The 17,377-nt window shown below is 38.3% G+C and overlaps 1 protein-coding gene across 1 annotated transcript in view; it reads right to left on the bottom strand.

Annotated features, from left to right (window-relative positions):
- The window catches only part of thsd7ba (thrombospondin, type I, domain containing 7Ba), a 227,248-nt gene extending 218,135 nt beyond the window's left edge, over window positions 1-9,113 (bottom strand). Inside the window, exon 1 of the mRNA XM_085385281.1 lies at window positions 8,889-9,113. The gene's annotated coding sequence lies outside the window, so the exon portion shown is untranslated. The remainder of the gene's footprint in view (window positions 1-8,888) is intronic.
- Between the last annotated feature and the right edge of the window lie 8,264 nt (window positions 9,114-17,377).

The raw sequence follows: 17,377 nt of genomic DNA, 5'->3' as shown, positions 1-17,377 counted from the left end.
CCTTCGCTAGAATGTGCTCACGTCTGGCTCTAGAAAAACCATGTTTCTGGCAGCCACAGTTTTGAAACTGAGGTATCTGAGTGCATATTTTAAAAGTAATCTTTGAGGATAACCTGCATATACATAGCCAAATGCTTGCAAGGTTTTTAAGTAATCTAGAATTCACCCTAAAATGAAACTGTCACGGCTGGCGGAGGGAGCCGTGTGGTGTGGAGGAAAAGTAGGACCCAAAATGCAGCAAACTGATGATACGAGTGACGTTTTATTTACAGGGTGGTAGTGGCAAAACAGGCAATGAAGCACGAGTAATTACAAACGGAAACCTAAACTGGGAGAAACTAAGTGACAAACCTGGGACCATACAAAGGGGTGCGGGGCAGAGAGACGCAGAGACAGGAACACCATAGAACGCAGATGAATGTAGATTAACGCAGTGATACATGGATGAACGCAGACGAGCCGACAACAAACACAGACCGACACCCACTAAATATACACACACAAGGTAATCAGGTAATCGCACACAGGAGGGAAGAACAGCTGATCTGAATACACATGATGACTGGAGGACACAAGCTGAACACAATGACAACAGACACAGACTTTCAGAACAAAACAGGAAATCTAGAACCCGAACCGGACACAAGGGGGAAGGACACAGAATAACTAGACAGAGGGAAATAATCACAAAACAAAACGCTGGGTCAACGACCCAGGACCATGACAGAAACCAAACTCATATCTCCATTTTCCAGGGATAACTATCAAAGCAGTTTGTTAAGCTCCTTATTTATGAAAATCCATCTGTGGATTTTCTTAGGAGTTTATCTAACTAAGGTCGCAGGGTTGTGAAGCCTATGCCGATGCCCCATCTAAACTGACATTTCCCAAAAGGCGTCACTAGTTCATCACACAGAGAAGCAGGCAATCACTCACACTCACTGCCAATTGATCCATCATAAATGTCTTTGGTGGCACAGGAAGAACACACAAACTCCACACAGAAAGTCCTCGGCAGCAAATTCAAATCGTCTTCCTCTGAGGAGACAGTACTAACCACTGTGCCAGAAGTGTAAAAAAACTACATTTTAATATCACAAGAGCTCATGAATATAGCAATCAGACAAATAGTTGCTTATATAAACTGCAGTAAATGAACACATTTCTTTCTCTATTACTCTTCCCGAACAGTTTATGCCGTAATGCAGGTTACCCCAGATGAATGTAGTAGCTGTAACTGTAATTTATACTCTGTGCATACAGCATGTTTTCACTAGATGTGAGAATATTCTTTTTGTGGAGCTGAAATATGGAACCACCACTTGGTTCAGTTGTTAAGTATAGGTTTCCATTCTCTCCATAGACATTTAAAAAAATGCTAAAATAGCAATTGCTTTGAAAAAGCTGAAAATTGCAGCTCTCTAACATAAAGGAGAGACATGCAAGATTTTTTCCCCCAAACTTGTACCTTAAAATGGTACATAACTGTAACAGCAAGACATTTCTTGTGTTATCACAATGTTTTTGCTTTTAATGTGCCATGTTATGGCATTAAATTCTCGACCCCAACCTGACCTAACCCAAAATATTTCGAATGCCAAGTAAAATGGCAGGAAAAGGTTTAAAGAAGCACCAGATGCGCCTAAAATAGCATGATATTTATATACAATCCCATGTGATAATGTAGAAAAAGAAGAATTTAAACTCACACAGCAAACAAGCATTCCTTTAAAACCACCTGAAGACAGCAGGGTGTAAGTACATACCTAGGAGGAAAGAGTTTTTTAAAGTTATGTAACTCTTTAAAAGCCATACTCAGAATTGGAATTGAAAACATATCCTGGAAACATCACAGGGAAGCTGCAAAGCAGGGTGGAATATGAATTACTTTTCCATGAATGGCCCACACATGCTCAAATTAAAATAAATGGCAGCTAGCTTAATGATATAACTGCATGTGTCATGAGAAAGGTGCTTTCAGATGGAAGCAGTCTCCAATCTGAGGTCCACACCCTGCCGCATGTGAGAAACAAACACACCATCTGGGGTATCGATACAGTACATGTGCGCAATGAAGTAACCATGGGAACAGCAGAGTAATCAAACCATCATGAAGGGATGTTTTCAATCAACAACAATGTATTCCCCACTCACTTTACTAGAGCAGTCCATAACAATATATAAAAGACATCATGCTCAATTCTGCCACCAGCTAATTTGATAAAGATAGCTAACTTTGGCTAGCATCAACACTCAAGCTAACCGTTCGCAATATTTAGTTTGTACAATCAGGATATCACAGTTCTACTTTATTGCTGCACCATTTTTCACTGACACACACATTTACAATATTGCTAGCTGTTGACACAATAAGAGCTGCTTTGATAGTACTCTGCCTTTACACAAAACATTACCAGAGGACACGGTCACAAGAGTACATTCTTCTCGTCTCAGAACAGACAGCTCGCTGAGCCTCCCTTTACTGACATGTGCCTTTTAGTTTATATCCCTGTAAATTTAAATATGTACATTACAGCTCCGGGGCAGTCCAACCCGGCCAAAATTAAATTCTCCTCCTTCTCGTGACCTCAACATAAAATGTGATCTCTGACAATTGTGATAAATCCCATGCTTCCACGGTGCGTGCACACAAGTCCCTCACTGCCCGCATGCTTCTCATTAAAAATGAATTGAATAGTAGCGGGTGTCGCTTTTCATGTGAAAAGGGTGTAAAGCAGTAAAGTGAGTGAAGGGGGAAATATATTACAGCCCAGAAACATTTTGCAGGCATACCAAACCCCTGAAGTGTTCCTGTTGGTTACAAACTGCTTTTGAACTTCCGTGATTTGATATTTCTCGAGATGAAGACATTGTCAAAACACATCCTGGCAGTCCTCTCCACAAAGTATTCAAATTAAACCATCAAAGGAGATACGTTATATTTTCTTAATGCAAATCTGTCATATATAGTAAATAGCTTTTAAAAAATTCAAGGGGATGCCTTTTTTGCTTTGGTTTGTGAATGCATTAAGAGGGGAAAATAAAATCAAAAACATGTCTGCTATTTTTTTTTTTAATATTTATCACAGTTGCATTTCAATCAGGAAAAAAACAGGACTTTCTTCACTTCAAACAAACAAACTGATGGACATACTTTCAAAAGGCCAATTTGGTTTCACCGATGACAGCCTTCTCTAAGAAAAAGATTTCTTTGAGGGAATTTCTACTATTTTATAGAATCTCTAACAATAAGTTGAGATGGTTGATAGGTTTGTAGCTTGAACCTATTCGCTGGAACGTTGAAGACAATATAATTACACAGCAAAGCAAGACACGAAGTAGGCAAAGTTCTTCATGTTTCTCGTGCACGGGAGAGAACCGGACAAATGCTGTTCCTTCGCTTGACCCCAGTTGCTCTCGTCCGCTCCCCCATAACACTGCTCTTTTATTGAGGTTACATGAATATGCATAGGTTCATTAACATACGACGTCTACATACAAAGAGTACCTTGCCTGTGTGTGTGTGTGTGTGTGTGTGTGTGTGTGTGTGTGTGTGTGTGTGTGTGTGTGTGTGTGTGTGTGTGTAGATATAGATATAGATACGTTTATCCTACCATAAAACAATAAGACAAGGTACGACCTCTTCCCATTTATAAAACTCTAAGCATATATAAGTAGATATTTCTAAGCATAAATGACAATCAACAATACAAAACCTAACAATGGTCAATACAACCATCCAGTATTATGTTGGGAACATATGTGCACATGTTTGTCTTGTTGTTCACAAATTTTAATAAACCAAAATGAAAAATAACGGAGAGGTTATCCAGTTAAATGCATGCCTTGACTATCAACTGGCTGATTAAAGTGATTATGCATATATATCATTTGAGCACACAACAGTGTATCCATCCTGGGAAAGTATTCCTAATTTACCAACCGTGAAATTACGTCATCATTTTTGTCTGAGTATTTAAATTAAAATAGTACAAAAAAACCCACATATACAGACTGATGTACTCTTTACAACCAATAATCAACTTTCCTCCAAAACATTGTCACAATTTATTGCTCATAGCCTCAGCATGAGCCGTGCCTCTCTGTCACAGTTGTGAACACCATATTCACTGCAAACAACCCTTTTGAGAGCTTTTCAGATGCATCTAATCCTATTAACAGGGAGGTGTAATTGACAAATAACTTTGTACTTGCTCAGCACTCTCATTGCATCATATTAAGGCAGAATAAACTGTAATATGAAGAGCCCTTAGCGATAAAGAAGTATGCACTAAGCCATCTGTCCTTTATCATTTTATAATGCCAATGCTTTCACATAAAGAAAACAGTTGTGTAACATTTTACTTGCAGCCCAGAACACTTGCTCACAGTTCATGACTTCAAAAGAGAACTTATGTTTATTATTTAATACAAATGGAAGTGGCCACATGTGCTTGCTATACAGACGGAGAAACTGTGATCACTGTGATTTAGTCAAAAGAAATATTTTAATGCAAATTTGTTCATAAATATCACTTTGATTAGCTATATTATTTGAAACACCATAGGCATTTTCAAATACAGCATACACCTACACAGTGGAGAAGTTGTACTCAGTTAAGTTGCAATCACTGACTGCTGTTTTTCTCTATACAGTTACTTAACAACAGCCTGTCAGATCAGAATGTGGGGCTGAGACACAAAAACTTTGGAGAACGTTTCTTAAATTATATTTTTAGCTGTATTTTATTACACGTGATCTTTCTAGTTTGTGTGTAATCGTCAATCATCGACCACGGTAAAACCACCTGCTATCTTTTTCACATCTTTCTTATGCCAGCTCTGACCCATCAGAGCATGGACACAGTGGGTCTGCAATATCCTGTGGTGTGTGTGGCACCAGGCTTTTGGCTGTATATCCTTTGGTTCCTGGTTGCAGTATGGGGCCTCTGTGGATCTGGCTTACATCTTGCAGATAATTGATCAGATTGGGATCGAGGGAGTTTGAAGGCTGGGTCAATGTCAATCCTGTGGGAGTGTGATTGATCTGGAACAATCCTTAAGTGGGTGGTCAGCCACATGAATACCAGCACACATGGAGAACATTGCATTATAATGAGATCATTTGTTTCACTGGTCAGTAGTTATAATGTTGTGGCTGGTCTGTGCATGATTTTGTAGGTCAACTCCCAAGACTGAAAAAGGAAGCCAATGTAAAATACCAATAAGTGCAGTATCCATCGAAATCTAGTTCAGTCTGACTCCTAAATACAGTCCATTGCCATAGACTCCTTTGTTAAAATGACATCTTTACAAGGTTAAGAAACTTTACATGCTTCATATATGACTTACATGGTCCACAAAACTGGGCATCTCTCTGGATAGCTTCCTTCATAATAACTGTAATATAACTGCACTGTACTTTTGTGGGCTATGGGCATGGCCACTTTGTTTTGGGAAACCTGCCAATCAGTTTGCTGTAGCTACAGGTATCTGATGCACTCAACGTCCACTAATGGGAGACACTGGTAGACCTTTCCACCACGTTTTCCGCTTTGGTGGCCTTTGGAGCTTTTTAATGGACCTATCTGACAAAATCACTGCCTGCTGTGGTACAGACCATCCACAAAGTTTTGCTAAGTGAAGTTCTACTATTTTAACCTCTTACGTTGTGCTTATTAGATGTCTGTACCTTCATGTCCACCCATGCAGCTTCAAAATCAAGCTGATAGCTTATCACTACATCTTATCCCAATATAGCAATATCTGTCTTTGAAAACTTAACAAGGTGCTGAGTGGTGAAAATGTGCAGTCTAAAACCAATGGGTGACTTTATGTTGGGTGCATCTATCTTCTAGACCCACGCATGTGTGGAAATGTACCTTCAGCTCATCTCAATCTGGTGATCAGTCAGACAGCAACTATTGTATGGATTGCCATGTACAGACATTCAGAATAGTAATAAGAAGAAGGTTTATTGTGCTTGAGTTGCACAAACGCTAGTATGCTATAATGTTAAACCCAGATGGTGAACATGGCAAACATGACATCTACTTTAATAGCCAAACATGTCAGTATCCCTGTGAGCATATTAGCTCAAAGCACCTAACATGTGTTCTTTAACAAGTAAAAATGGGCCAATCTGTAAATTTAAATTATACAGGGACTTTAAATGACATAGGGGCACACTGGAGACAAATATACCTTAAATTGGAGAATTCATTGCTCAGTTAGCGTTTCCCTGGGCTGACTGACTGCCAGATGAAGTCTGATTGCCAAGAAACGCTTCCATCTACTTTACAAACTGTAATCTAATCCTCCTACCTTGACTCCTAGTTATGTGCCCTTATAGCCTTGTAAAAGATTAATTATTGCATAAAGCCACCATTATTAGTAGCATCCCGCGATGCTGCAAAAATGGATCCAGCACACAAGTGATACCTCAACCCCATGCACATGTGCATGCAGACACATGCGCACTCAACCTACACAGAAGTCACACTTTTCATTCCAAATATTTCTTTTTTGAAATCAAACCAGTGGAATCTGTGGGGTCCCTCTGTCTGTAATCCAGCCACCTCCACCAGTATAAGTGGGCACAACACGCTGCCTGCCTCCTTGAGTCCAATATACCACCCTCATATTTCAATCAATAATCAGGCGGGGATACAATTAGTAACTTGGAAGGCTTGTGAGAGTCACGTGACGGATCAATCGAGCAGAGAGGCGGCGCACTCATTGAGGTGATTCACAGCCCAACAGTTTGTCCCACGCTCAGCCTGAATCCATGCCGTCTATCTTCTTTATATGAAGCTTTCAAGGCTGGAAATATGCATCTGTCAAATGTCCCCCATTACTCCGGCTGCCTGTCACACCTGGGGCAGCTCACAACCAACCAGAAAAAAAGACGGAGTGTAGCTGTCAGCACAGAACCCTCAGCGGACTGAAAAGGCACCAGCTTCCCCATTTCTCTGTCTCTCATTTCCTCAAAACGCGGATATTTTTCTGGGTCTCCAGCTGAATGCTGGGTTAATGAAAGAGGCTGTGTCAGGCAAGCTGAGGCAGCTTCTTTTTGCTCTAGAAAACATTAACACATTTGGTAACCTATATGGCCAACATACAGCACATACTGCACAAAAGACGTTTACATCTCTTGGTTTGTAGTTCTGTCACTGATTTTGTATCATTAACAGATGTCAAAAAAGCCTATACCATGCCTTTCCTCGTTGCTGTGTGCAGTGTGGGTTGCATTGCCAAGCAAACAGCATAAATGCCTCAGAACTGTTGTGGAATATGGCAAGTCTGGTGAAAATGAGCAAGTTTTCTGTGTGTGTGTCCATAAATTAAAATGCAGTTTCAGCTCCAGCTGTTAGTGTTTCCACTGCAGTGTATCTGGTTGTTCTCTCACCTCAACAACCAGTGTCTTTTCACATCACAAAGCTATTTCTCTCATTTCTCTCCACAGTCCAAGAGAGCGCTGCAAACTATGTCATGAATGAAATATAAGCACACCGCTGTATTACTTATGAGACCCGACGCAACTTTGCTCAGAGCTATTTTCAGATTTCATTTAAATTCATCAGTATGATGAATATTCTTACGCCACAGAAACGACCAACAGGGCATCGGTCCTCGAGAAAATATTAGCTAAAGATGAACTTGAAAGATTACTTATCAGCAAAGACCACCTTTCAACATTCATCATTACAGCAAAGGCTCTCTTGCAAAGGTGCTCCAAAGCAGACAAACCCACCATGAGACATGATTTAAGTGACACTAATGTGCTTCACTGTTGCATTGCACAAGTACAATTGCATGGTCCTATTGTTTATTTAAACTTCAAAGGCTAAGCGTTGCTCATGGGGCAGTCTTAAACTCATTTTAACATCTCCGAAATGAGGGAGGCAAAAAGCACGGTCTGCTTCTGTAATTTATGCAAATTTATATAGTCATTTGCATTTATAAAGATTACACTTTGAAAGGGAACTGTTTTCACAAATGCTATATCCATGACCAGCAATTACTATATAGTTAACACTATGACCTAACCTTCTCTTATAACACGCAGTTGTAGAAAAACCTACTGATTCTCTCACTTGCTCATTTCAGTAGACATAGATTTTCAATGTAACCATCTTAAGCCAAGATTAAAAGAATACATAAAAAAAAATCTAGTCAGTCATACTGTATAGCCTCAGATGTTCTGACACACTCTGAAGAAGAGAAAAACTGTTCTTGCATAGAACACTAATAGCTTTACTATCGTGTTTTTCTTTGCTGTACACAAAGTCACATGTGATCACTCTATAAATATACCAAAGAGAAAAATATCTTTGTTCAGGAAGGATGACAGGTCCTGATAAACTGTGTCCGCTGGCCACCTGCCGATCTGTGAACACTTGAGCTTCCCTAACTCTTAACTCACTTTGTGCCACCAGCTTCGACCAGCGAAAGCCCTTTTGCTTCTCTGTTTTGTCCCATGCTGCAGGCTTTATTTCTCATTCTTTCAGCCTCATTGCACATCTTTGTTTAATACATAATATCCGTGTTTTCCTTTCTATCTAAGGGTATATTCAGTCCTACCTATCAGGTACACTCCTCTGCCTGAAGTAAAATTCCTGAAGTTGTTATTGTCACAACTTATTTGCAATAAAAGCGCTTACAAAATGACATTTGAGTTCCTCAACTTTGCTCAGACTGTCTCTCTTAAAATAATCAGACCTCCACTTCAAATTCATCACGGCAAACAGAGCAAGGAGAAACTAGAAATGTGGAGAAATCAATTTGTCCACTACGGGAAGCAAGCAACCAGGCTTTATGCTTTAAATTTTATGAACCCTCATTGCAAAGCGAAGAAAAAACAAACCAAAAAGAAAAAAGGGTCTTACCTGAGCTCTTGCTGATGCTGATGCTGTAACAGATCCTATCTGTGTCTATGGTTCAGAATCACAGAGAAAGAAGGAGAAGAGAGAAGGGGGGAAAGGCAAGGAGAGAGGAGGGGCAAGCAGAGCGCAGAGAAAGAGAGGGAGCAGGAGGAATCAGGGAGAAGGCGAGAAAGTGTCTGTGGACCAAACGGGAGAAATAGCCAGAGAGGAGACAGCAGGGATAGTGGTGCTCTCACACAGCGCGGCGTTACACTGAAGGGGATGTGCTGGCTCTCGGAGGTGGTACTTCTCAGCCAAATGACATCTGCCTCCCTCTTAAAAACCATTGGCTAAAAGGAATGATTTCCTAATAAGCCATCCCTGCTGTCTCCAAGTGAACACACCCCCTCCTTCTTTCCCACTGCATATGCATACGCAGATGTATGCACACCCACCCACTCCAACACACACATAGACACGCATACACACCTACACATGCACAAAGACACAGACTGATATTCTTTTTTCCGTGCAGTTTGCAAAGATTGTCTTTGCCACTTCATTTGCCCTATTTTTCCTCCTCCTAGGCACTTTCCCATTTCTTTATTCTCTGAGGTCCCCCGCTACACACGCATTGTCATTTATCACAATTGTTGCAGAAAGTGTTTTTGTCTTTCAATTCAAAATTGCTTCCCCTTTCAACTGTCTTTTTTTTTTTTGCAGGATACTCTTTGCCTTTTCCAATAGCTTTCAAAAACTTAGACACTATAAGTGGCGCTTTGTGATCTATATATTGTAAAGACTTACCCTTTTTACCTATGTTGGCTTTTTGGCCATTATGGAGAGAATGGCTCTTTAGCTCTTTTAGCTTGTAAGAAAAAAATAACTCATTCACTGCTTTTACTTTTAATAAGCGTTACTAACTTTTGGAAGTTTCAAATGCTGGTATGCAAATTTGTTTTGCTTTTTCATTGTTTTAATCGATTTATCCAGATTGTGGCATGATTAAGGTGGTCAGGTCTTGAGCAGAAAACCACAGAGTTATAAACATTACTTCAAGTTTATTGATTTATTCTAACTTTTTAAATTTGTTACAGCAATCCCACTTTCTCAAATGTGTGGGAGTTATAAAAAAATATGAAATTCTTAATATGAATACATTACATTATTAGAGTTTTCAAGTGGTGTTACTGAATAAAATGAGTAATTGTGAGTACCATCATGAGTACCATCATACATTCACAAAGCAATTTTTGGAAGGTTTGCTGGCATAAAAAAATATGACTTAATGCATTTTCATAAGAAAAACTTTCCAGATATGCAATTATTTAACAGCTGGATAAGTAAAATAACACGTGAAAACAGCAGTGTACTGTTTATTACAATATTTTGCACACTCAATATATGCTGGGATTGTGCTTTTATTGCCATTTTTACTTTCTAACATCCATGGTGCAACATTAAATGTACTGCAATTAAAAAAAGTCTACAAAAAACAAAACTTTGAAAGATTTTAATCTGGCCAGTGATCCACACTGAAACTTGGAATGGTGGTTGTTTCACATCATTAACATAGAAGTGCGCACCATGAATTTGATCGAGAGAATTACACGAAAGCAGCCTCCACCATTGTGTTTCCCATCCAGCATCTTCATTCACTGCCCTTCTCACCCTGATTGTCATTGCAAGTGTTCCCTCTTCCCCAAAATAAAATCACAATTTTAACACTGTGAAGGAGATCTGGTGCACATCGCAGCCATTCAACTGCAAATCTTGAGACATGTCGCAGATGATCTTTAAAACAAAATAATCTCAGTAATAATTTACTCTTTCAGAATCAGAATCAGAATCAGAATACTTTATTGATCCCTGGGGGAAATTATTTTTTGTTACAGTGCTCCATTTTAAACCAACATTAAGACAAGACAGACAATACGCTAACTAAGAATAGTACAATATATACATATATATACATACATACATACATAAGTCACTTATAAATAAATATTTGGAAAAGAAACATGTGTAGTTGTAGCAGCAAACAGTGTGTTAAGTGGATGCGTTGTACAGGGAGATGGCCACAGGCAGGAATGATTTCCTGTGTCGTTCAGTTTCCATTCGTCTATGAGCCTGCAAGCAGTAACTGTTCAAAAAGAGCCATTACAGCAAAACAGAGTTATTTGTTATTTAAGCAGCAATTGGATTAAGTATGGATTCTGAAAACAACAAATATCTGGTCTGATAATCAGCCAGGGCAGTAATGGGGTGATCTCTGCTAATAGTGTCAAATTTACAAACAATTATCACCCATTTTTCATTTTCCATCAGTTCTACAGCTTAATCTAAAATAAACTCAAAGTGAAATCATCAGCTTATCTCGTTAGCGCTCACTGGCATGCGTAGGACTGACTTTAATGCTGTAACACCTTGCCAAATATGGAGTTATCTAGCCGCCTTTTTTCTTCTTCTGCTACTCCCTTTATGGGTCACCATAGCATATCATATGCCTCCATCTCACCCCGTCATTTGCATCTTCTCCTTTCATGCTGACCTCTGCATGTGATCCTTCACCACATCCATGAACCTTCTGTGTGATTTTCCTCTTTTTCTCCTGCCTGGCAGCTCCATCTTCAACATCCTTTGCCCAATAAATCCAGTAACCATCCTCTGCACGTGCCCATTTCGGCCTTGCCTCTCTAGCTTTATTTCCAAACCACTCAACCTGAGCTGTCTCTATGATACACTCATTTCTAATCGTGTCCAACCTGGCCAGTCCCAATGAAAACCATAACATCTCCAGCTATGGCTCCTGTCTTTTTGTCACTGCCATTGTCTCTAGCAGATCTGGTGTTCTGTACTAGTTAGTGAAAATAATAATGTTGAATATTTTTTTGTTTTTTGGTTTGTTTTTTGCAAACCAAGATCATCCTTGTCTACTATGATGTTTAGACCCAAGCTCAGAAACTCTAATGACATTAGTGACACCATAAGCAGTTAGCCTATTTTTCCACATACTGTACAACTTTTTACAGCCGCTGAATGTAAAAGGTCCCTGTAATTAAATATTAACAATGGAGCTGTCAAATTATGGCTGGCATATATATCACTACTTTGTATGCTGCAATTGTCTTTAGTGTATTTTTATTCCCAAAGCTTTTTCTGTTTATTGGGTTTTCATTCATCATTTCTAATTAATGAGCACATCTGTTAAAATATCACTAGTGTATTTAGTGGAACTGTTGGACTACCTCCCTGTTGGGACACAACCTTATCTGTTGGCAGTTTCGTTCTATAATTGCATTTTTGATGGACTCCTTTTGTTTGACCCATGCTTTTCTCTCTGGCCCACTGTGGAGTAATTGGCTGTGCTACAGATAACCTCTTTTGAGTTCCTGTCATTCTGCCCTGACATCATTTATACCATCATATCCTGTAACCAAAGAGAAATATAACCTAAGGTAATTGGGATTTTTTTTCCCCCTTCCCTCCCTAACAACTAACCCCGCTCTTCAGAAACAAGAAACTTCCATGTGACAAGAGCCAGCTAACAGCTGACCCACAACAGAATCTAACAGAATTATTAAAAACAGGACAGTTCTAATTAATTTGACAGCAAAGAGAGACAGTCATTCCTTTTTGCTTCAGAGGACCAAAAGGGGAAACGTTTGCTAATTTATGAAGTGGAAAGAAACATCTGAGAAAGCATTCGTCCTCAAGCAGTGACTTAAAAAAATCTGAGATGTCTTCCAGTGTCATCCTCTCTTTATTTGTTATCATTAAGAATTTCACTTTGAGCTTCACATGTGACAAGGCTGTAAGAAGCTTTTGTGCAAGTTGAACATATTCCTTTTTTGAGGTTCTTCCATCACAAAAAGATACATGGAGAAAACTCCAGCAGTATTCTGCCTAGCTACACAGACACTTTCAGTCTAGTCGCTAACAAACGAAAGAGCCACATACCAAATCGAAATCTAGGGATGGCATTAATCCTGACAGTAAATTCAAATCACCCGGTGCTGCTGGGGCTGATAGCTGACTCACTGCATCTCAGCCTCTGGATGCTCTTTCCTATCCATAGAATCACATGAAGTACTATGGCTGGCTGCCTGCGGTTTGCTATCTGATTTGCTATCTGATTAAATAATTTCCCCCAGGGATCAATAAAGTATTCTGATTCTGATTCTGATTCTGATTATGCATTTTATTTAAGCTGTTCTTTCCAAGTACCAATCTGGCTTCCCATCGGGTTGCCTGTCTGTTTGCCTTTGAAGAATTAACCTCAAATGTCAGTGTCAGCCACTAGCAAGCTCCTAGATCTCTATCATAAAATGGCTGTGGTTAAATTTGCTTATCATATTAGGTACTACTGGAACTCAATGCTATCAGAGTCCTCCAGGAATAAAATACCTTCTTAATTATAAACCATCTTATCATCAGTTTTTAAAATATAATATATCACATAATTACTGGAGTGATCAAACCAAGCATTTTGTAAATAGGAAACAAAGTTTGCTAAAAGAAAAAGATAATGAGAAATCCATATCTAATCAACAGCATTCATAACAGAGATTGTAATTCACACACTTTAAAGTATTTTAGAAGGTGCACTGTTCAAGAAGACATTAAGTCATTAAACAAAGTAGAAAACTGAGATATATTAAACTATTTCAGATTTATGATTTCTCTTTATGCTTCTTCAGTGATTATTAAGTTTCCATTATGTTATTAAGTGATAGGAAGTGAAAAGATATTCAAAGCTGTGATCAGTTTACTCAAATGGAAGATTTTAAAAGAACATTAAATGTAAATGCTGTTTACGAAATACTAGAAATTACATAGAAAAATGTATTTACAGCAAGAAACAGCAAAAGTCAAACTTGTGTTGAAATTGGTTTATTAAACATTAAAACACATTTTTTTTGTATTTAACAGAAGAATATCCTGTACTTTTTTCATAGTTTTCCCCTTTTTTACCCTGGACGTTTCTTTTGACAGAACTCTTAAACATTTCTCAAAATAAACATAATAGACATCTCTCTCGTTGTCATGATAGTGGTCAAATTGTTAAGGGGTTCAGATCAAGCTATTATTTAGCATGAGCTAAATGCATAGCCCTTTTTGAGCTACACACACACACACACACACAAGAAAAAAAAGTGTAACTAAAAGGTTAAATCTGAAACACTGTGCAGAGTCTGTTCCCTTACTATTAATGCCATTGTGTGGAAATTGGGTGCAATTCACCTAGAGAGCACACATGAGATATTCCTCAGTGAACAGGAGTGCATGGAGCTTAATGGCAAAAATAATTACACCAAATTTGAAAATGTATTTATTTTAAATGTAGTACACCATAAATATGTGTAAGAAATAAAATCTTTATATTTGCTTAAAGCAACGGATACATTTTTTTTGCATTTTTGGCTAATATATGCAGATTCTACTCACTCTCTTGATGGCACCCATTTTCAAATATTAACTATAAGAGACAAAGTGAAATCAAAACAGAAACTTATATGTGGGTATATGAAGCAGCTGGTTATGGTGGTCTATTGTGAGAGATGTGAAGCAGCTGCTGTTAGAAATTCTGTGCTCGCTTGATGTGAGAAATCAAAAAGGCAAATCCTGTAAAGGGACTTCTGATGCTGTAACACTTAGAAAATAGTATTGAACTACAACTGAAACCTTGTGAATAAAAAGGAGGATTGGAGGATGGTCTATACGTCCATGCCTGTGTTAAATTAGTTTTACAGCTGTTGGGATATAAACATATTTAAAAAATCCCTCACCCCTCTGATTTTTAGCATTCATCTCTGAACATTTTACAGCACAAAAAGCAATCAAATCAGAAACTGACTTTCACTTTCAGCACTCAATCGTGTGACAGTGAGATGATCCAGTCCATCCATTCCAATTTTTCATTATGCTACTAATCACCAACTGTTTCAGCTCAGATCAGACCACTTCTGAATGAAAATTACCGTTAACTAAACAAAAGAGAAATGAAATGGATTCAAAGCAACAGATTTTACAGGACCTCACAAAATAGTCCTAGAAACATTCCTACACAGCATCGAAAACACACCTGATTATTCACATCAGAATTCCCAACATCTGAGTTTCTCATTTTAACGTGTTCAACAGCAGTTCTGCACCAAAACTGCTGTTTCTGACAAACTGCAGTTATGAACTCTTGCTATGAAGGATTCATGAAGAAATGTTATGTGCACAGTTTGTTGGCTTTGCAACTGACAGGGCAGCCACTTCTGTGTGAAAAGATAAATCCTAACCTGAAAATCATTCATGACATCATTCACAGATTACAACCAGCAGTACATAACTATAAAACACATTACAGAGTCGTGTCGGTTTCACATATTTACTGACTTTTGCACTTGATCTCAGTAAATGAACAGTTTTCAAAGCACTGTATGGAGTAGGGGAACATACTGCAGATGATGCTCTTAGACTTTGGTTTTTAAGCTTTAAGTTTGTATATAGAAATCTATTGTATCTGAATATTTGTTTATTATATTTTAAAATGGCTGAATTTTTTGCTGTTTAAATTATTTCAAATTATTTCAAATTAAAGTGTTTGTACCATTAAGTTTGACTGGATCTCCTGTGTCTGAGGAAACATGAGATCAATGATAGCAGTAATAAATACTGTCTTCAGTTTATAGGCCATTTCTGAATCATTTCTGTAACCAAAAGCCAACTTCCCCTACTTTTTTTAATGTCAGCTAGTATTCCCTGCATATTGCTTTATGTATTTTGTGAGTACCGCTTGTAAGCATACATAGACTTTTTTACCGAATTTCCCAGAGGAACCCACCTGAGGGATTAATAAAGTTCTATCTTAGACTAGGAGTACCACCCAATTTAGGAATGATCTGGTGAAACTGAGGTTAATGTTAGCTTACAGCTAACCCAGCTGCAGTTTACATCATTAAATTTGATGTTCAGTTAATCAGGCTTTAATACAGAGGGTCTTCTTATCACTCAGTGGTGATACAGTCAGTGAAGAATACAGTGAAGCAATGAGCAGTGTACCAATAATTTAAATCAGCAGAGGAAAATTAGACACCGCAAGCTAGGAGAACTGTGTTTAACTGCTAGTGATTTTGAGAAAATCTATGGTTAAACATAAAAATAATGACTACACACCAGGACAATCCAGCAGTTTGTGTGTTACACACACACATACCTGAGACCAGCAGCTGTTTTTCATGGAAGATATATCACAGGAGAAAGCACACATGTAAATAAGAGAATTCAATTTAGCTGTTTCATTTCAGTGTCCTGATATCAACCTCTTTCATGGCAGACCAGGAAACGCACATGTACAAATTTTATTAGCAACGGCTCACTTCCATTAAGTGTCCCAATAAGCCATGACAGTGAATCAATATGCCCACTACTATCACCCCAGAATGACAAGGTATATAGCATTTTCACCTCCATCGGTGTGCTTTTCCTTTACAAGCTCCAATGTCTGCTGTGGAGAAAAAGAATTGTTCATGCCGGCACTGAGACTTACTGAGGCTTAATGAAATAATAATAAAGTTACCATTAAATGTGACAAGTGAGAATTATGCTTAAATATTTAATCTTAAAAGATGAAAAGGTTACTTTTTGCCTGGATTTGTGTGATTTTATATATGCTGTCTTTTGTATTTTTTGATGTGCCTTAGAATTAGTATTAGCTTTTTTAGCATTGTTTTTTTCTTTTAAATGTCTGTTTTTAATCTATAAATTAAAGATTGTGCATGCACAAATAGCAATCTCAGGCAATGTGAGAGCCAAGGCAGCGGCTACAGAGTTTCAGAGATGTCATCAGAACATCAATGTAGATAGCTTTATTTTATTTAAGCTTAGTTAATTTATTTTTATGGGACTCATTCTAAAAGGTGTAATGAAACAGTGCTGGCAAGAGACAGTGAGTAATTGCAGGCTTGGCAGTGTTATCCATTATAGCTGAGAGTACCAGGAGGAGAGTAAGCTCACCCAGAAATGCAGTTCCTATTTACATTTAGACAAGCCTTTCTCTGATGCCAACCCTGCTCTCTCTCCCTCATGACAGGGTTAACAGTCTTTTAATCTGCTGCTGATGGGAAGAGTCACATGATTGATAAAGCCAAGGTCCGGGACAGTCTACAAGGTGGCAGTGGTATGTCTAAAAGCGATGCAAGTTTAATGTATAATTTGGGTTTTCCCACAGGCTCTCATTGTTTTCAAAGAAAACATTTGGCAGAAACTGCCATGCTGATAAGTGCAATCCATCATTATAAATAACTAGTTTTACATTTTTCCAGCTACGATTTATAAGCTCATCCATAATCATAGCAGATGCAATAACGTCAAATTTAAAATCATTCATGCAGCAACGTGTTTTTTCACTAGCGTGTCTAAAGTTTTTGTTACGACTTTTCATTACCAGCTGAAGAGCATCATCAACTGTCATCAACTCCATCACAACTGACACACCTGACTGGAAAATGTGGCATGACATT

The sequence above is a fragment of the Rhamphochromis longiceps genome, linkage group LG16 (genome assembly GCF_057381845.1).
Source record: "Rhamphochromis longiceps isolate RC_006_pf linkage group LG16, R_longiceps_female_GT1.1, whole genome shotgun sequence".
Classification (NCBI taxonomy): Eukaryota; Metazoa; Chordata; class Actinopteri; order Cichliformes; family Cichlidae; genus Rhamphochromis; species Rhamphochromis longiceps.
Note: the sequence above shows the minus strand (reverse complement) of the source record. Positions and strands in the feature narration are given on the sequence as shown.